This window comes from Pinus tabuliformis, chromosome 5_2, assembly GCF_031772625.1.
Source record: "Pinus tabuliformis cultivar Carrire ecotype Pingquan chromosome 5_2, CPIR1, whole genome shotgun sequence".
NCBI lineage: Eukaryota > Viridiplantae > Streptophyta > Pinopsida > Pinales > Pinaceae > Pinus > Pinus tabuliformis.
In genome coordinates, this window is record NC_142306.1 from 956257119 (window position 1) to 956262088 (window position 4970).

The 4970-nt window shown below is 33.2% G+C and overlaps 1 long non-coding RNA gene across 1 annotated transcript; it reads right to left on the reverse strand.

Annotated features, from left to right (window-relative positions):
- On the reverse strand, positions 1 to 892 carry LOC149162450 (uncharacterized). Its single transcript, XR_016261551.1, has 3 exons — positions 862 to 892; positions 327 to 359; positions 1 to 222 (listed from the first exon to the last, which is right to left on the reverse strand). It is a non-coding gene; the product is annotated as an uncharacterized LOC149162450 (long non-coding RNA).
- Positions 893 to 4970: the final 4078 nt, after the last annotated feature.

A 4970-nucleotide genomic window follows, 5' to 3' on the forward strand; every position in this document is an offset into this window, starting at 1 on the left:
TATAAACTACTGACTGAAAAGTCTCAATCGATCTATAAATCGCTGTGTTTGTCGGACAGAGTGCCTCATACAAAAGACAAGGATTATACTACTAATACCCAATAAGCAAAAAACAGTATCACTGACCTAAGTATTTCATATATTTGCTTTTGTGAGATGGAGATTTGAATCAAAAGCCATTCTGTATGCGAACTACAGAATGTATGCGAACTAAAAGTCATGCTGCATATAAAAAAAATGAATTCGCTGTGTCAATCCTGTAAAATACTATTAATCAACATAACGTATGCGAACCAAAAATCATGCTTTAAGAGAAGGAGAATTACCTTTTGTATTTCTTGAGTCGCTTTTGGAAAAGGCTCCACATATAAACAAAAATGAATTAGTTACTGAAATGAATTAGGGAGCTTCAGTGCGCTATTAGAACTAAATAAAAAATATATATACTACTGCTACCATGATGAGATTATTAACAAAGAACTGCAAGAATCCATTCGAAAAATAGAAGGGTAGACAGATGATTTACCCTACTACAATGCAGGAGATAATACCCCTAAAATCTATAAATCAGAACATGAACAAAAAAAGAAAATCTAAAAGAAAAAATAATAATATGGTCGCGGCGTTTCTTAGGTGGCCAAGAAGTAGCCTTGAAAGAATTATGTTACAAATAATTAACAAAATATCCATTTCGAGTATTATAAAAACCCTGAGGATTTTGAAAGGAAGGAAGCCCTTCTTGTAACCCTAATGCTTCAATATTTAGATTGTAAATCCAAGGGAATACATAGTGAAATATTTTAAAAAACAAAATTTATACCCAAAGGATTTACAACAGACAATATTATCTACATAGCTTACCTGCTATATTCATGAGATAAACAGAAAGAAGAAGTATTGTATTACGCGAGCTATGAGAAAACCAAGGGTTTACAATCTCGAGAACAAGGATAATCCTTGACAAAACCTGAGAAAAACATAAAAAGCATGACAATGTAAGATGTTATAGTAAACGAAAACTGTAACTATATGTGAATAAACAAAAAAACTGTAAAAACCAAATGTAGGTCGATACCGTTTTAAAAAGGCGCTACCTTTGGTAGAAGAGTTGACACGCACAGGTGAGAACCCTTCTCAATGCAGTGAAGTAGTTAACACCTTTGGAATGAAAAATGTCGAAAACTTTCTGATAAAGGTCTTAAGAGAACACTTGGTAAGTAATTTGTGGAAAGTTGAATGTGTCTAAAGCATTAGCGACAGATAGTACATACGTGGTACAGTAAGGAAGGCGCCAACTTTTGTATCTGAACCTTAACATTGTAGATGGCTCACATATTTAAACATTTAATTAAAAAAGAGCTGTCAACCATCCACGCCACATGTGTTATTAAATTCGAAAATCTGTGCCTGATGTTCGAGGGATGTGCCACGGTGCCACCATCGTCGCCATCTGTCTACATCTCTGTCATTTGCTGCGTGAGAGACTGAGTTTTAAAAGCAGGCAGATATATATGATAATTACATATCATATATATAACTATGATATATATTTATTTTTCTTTATATATAATATGTTAAGATGGTGCAAATATAGAATTTACAATGAATAGGTGCCTATACAAACTTTTTGTTCAGGAAAATTATATTTTCTTTTGTTATTATGATAAATGGTTCAATCTTTTTTTTGAAAATATTTTATAAATAAATAACAGTTTTTTTTTAAGTTGAAAACTATTTATATGTATGTATTACCTTCTCTGGCAAGGACTAAGCTATGATACAATACTTGTTTGTATAGAATTTGGCTTCATTTCGTATTTATATAGATGGTATTGAATCTAAACAAATACCTTTTTTTTAATGCTCCTTGATATCATATTTAGTTTCAAAAGGTTTTTTCTATGCGCCTCTAAGATTCAACACTACAAGTGAGTAAATGCTAAAGTGGACATGCTATGGGAGAGAAAGGAGAAGACCTACCTATCTTAATGATGGAAAACTTACAAAGAAAATTCATTTATGAGTGTTTAAGAGAAATTCAGTTCTAAGTGTTTAACAAATATTTCAAAAAAAATGAAGCATGAGGATAATTCAGTGGGATTTTAGTGAAAATGAAGCATGAGGATAATTTAGTGGGATTTTAATGCCTTGTTGAATGATAAGTAACAAGTGGTTCAAAGTTTCGTTAATGAGGAGAACAAGATACACACACACATTTGAATTCCACATCTCCCTCATATTAAGTTATAGAAAACCCCTTCAGGTGCCATAAATTTTGTTTATGGATAAATTATATAATTTAGAGAAAGCCTATGTTTTTTTATTAATCATACATTACCTTTCCTCTAAAATATGATGTCTATGCTAGTGCTAATATATAATTTAGTACTTAAATGCTAAAATTTCTTGAAACAATTTATATAAAAGTGTGCTTTTTAGTGTTCAGGGTTTGGTTTATACTTCATTATACAATTTTGTTTTCCCCGTTATAGACAATAAAAAAGTAAGCCAAATCCCACAGGGCTTAGAATAGACAGTGATATGATGTTATGTTAAGGCGCTCTTTAGTGAAAAGGTCACAACTAAGATGCCTCTAGGTCGCAGTTACTCAAGCCACAAGTTAGACTTGTCAATCATCTCAGGAGCCACATTACCTAACAAACAAAAAATAAATAAAAACATAAGCTAAATTAAAAATATATGTATTTTAAAATTATGATACATACATACATAAAATATAAAACAATATTTTTCTTCAAAAAATATGTAGTTGCAATTTGCATCTTAACCATATTAAAAATTCTAGTAAGAAAAGGGAGAAAAACAAGGAGTTGGAAAAATTAGTGTCCTTTCGTTTATGTAGTTTGAATTACTAGGTTTACCAATTTGAATCTAAAATAAAAGTATCCAACTAATCCAACATGTTAAAAGAAAGAAACAATCACAACTCTTTTTTTTTTTTTTTTTCTAAATTCATAGGAATGTAAATGTGCTCATATTATTGTTACATAAAATAAAAATAATAGTAAGATTTTCTCACTTTACATGTCTCAAAAGTGAATCCTTTACACTAAAACCTTCTTTGAGGGGAAAGTGATGTATTTTCTTTTGTTGTGCATAATCAAGGTCCCTAGACCCATCCCCTTTGCACAAAAATAATTAATGGTACATAATACGACTTAGACTTGAAAGGATCCATAGAGGGGGCACATTTTGTGGTTGTAGCCCTTGTTTGTAGCACTTATGTTCAAGAATGTTCATTTTCCTACATAAGGTCTATATTTTCCTCTTTGACCATGGTTTAGACCCCTGGACTAATAACTATTACTCAAAACCACTTAATGAAAATCATATCCTACTCGGGGGCCAAAGTTTACATGGATATAGAAATTATGGTGTAGATTTGCAACTGCTCATGAAATTTTAATCAAAATCATAAGACAAAAACCTACTTTATTTCTCCATAGAATTCAGTTCACAATTTAAAACATCAATCACAAACATGTAATGAGAAATAACACACATTATTTTTCCAAGGGAAAGAAATCTACTAAAAACTCCTTTGCATGTTTGCATTAATCTAATGAATAGAGATGTATTACAATTGCTAGGTCAATCTGAGCTCAACCTGCATGTGAATAACCTATCTCTTTGCTAACTAAAAAAATTTGACCTAGGCTTCGTTAATTTTTTCCTTTGCTTGAACCCCTATTTCCTTGCGTAATTCCTGAGTAAATTAGGCCCCTATTATTTAGGAATTTCCTCCAAAATGCTTGCACAATTCCCAAGGTTGGTCATCTGACTACATGCAAGTGGGGAACTCAAATTCTCTGCATGCAGTAGCTATTTTGGGCTGATTGATTAGTTAATTGGATGATCACTAAGTTAGACTGAAGTCTCACTGCACAACTAACCTTCCATTAGTTCCTCCAATGGTTAGAACTAGTTTAACTAAAAACAACTTAAAATAATTGACCTTGATTTCTACAAATTAGCAATCACACATGCTTCATTGAAATCCAACTCCTCTAACTTGAATTTTCTTTATAAACTGAGTAACACAAGCCATGCCACACAATTTAACTTCTTCCAAGTTGTCTGATGATGTGGAAATTAGAATTTTCTCAATTTGACCAAGGAAAAATCAAATTGAGACTTTCTTGCTACATTTTTCAACACTCCCTCTTCGCAAGAAAGGGGTTATCAACCACCCCTATCCTGCACCTGTGGAACTCGAACTTCCCTCTTGACAAAGCCTTTTTCAAAATGTTGGAATCTTGTTCCTCTGTCAGAATGTATTGTAGCAACATTATCCGCCTCTGCACACAGTCCCATAAATGGTGATACCAGATATATATACATTTGGATTGATCGTGAAATACAAAATTCTCATAGAGTTTAATGCAACTCTAATTATCATAATAGATCACAGTTGGGTCCATCATCTGACCAAATAGTCCCACAAGTATCTTTCTCATCTAGATCGCCTCACATGTTGCTTGACGTGCAACCATATATTTTGTTTCTATCAAGCTAAGCGCCATAGATATTTGCTTCCTTCTATACCAGGCAACCACTACAGACCCAGCACTGAAAATCCACTTGATGTACTCTTTCGGTTGGATGGACTCCCTACCCAATTTGCATCTGTGAAGCCATGCAACTTCACTCCCTCTATCTGTTTGTACCATAGTCCAAACTAGGTAGTGCCTCTAAAGTACCATAAAACATGCTTAACATCCTTCCAAAATAATTTGGTTGGCCTAACTATAGCTTGGCTCAGTTGGTTGACTGCATATCACATATCTAGTCATGAGTTCACAAGATACATCAGTGAACCCACTGGCTGTCGATAAATGGTAGCATCCACTTCCTCACCTAAAGTGGCATCCTCCTTCCTCCAGTTGGTCGCTAGAGGTGTCTCCATGGGTTTATAAATCTCCATGTGGAATATATGTAGTATCCCATTT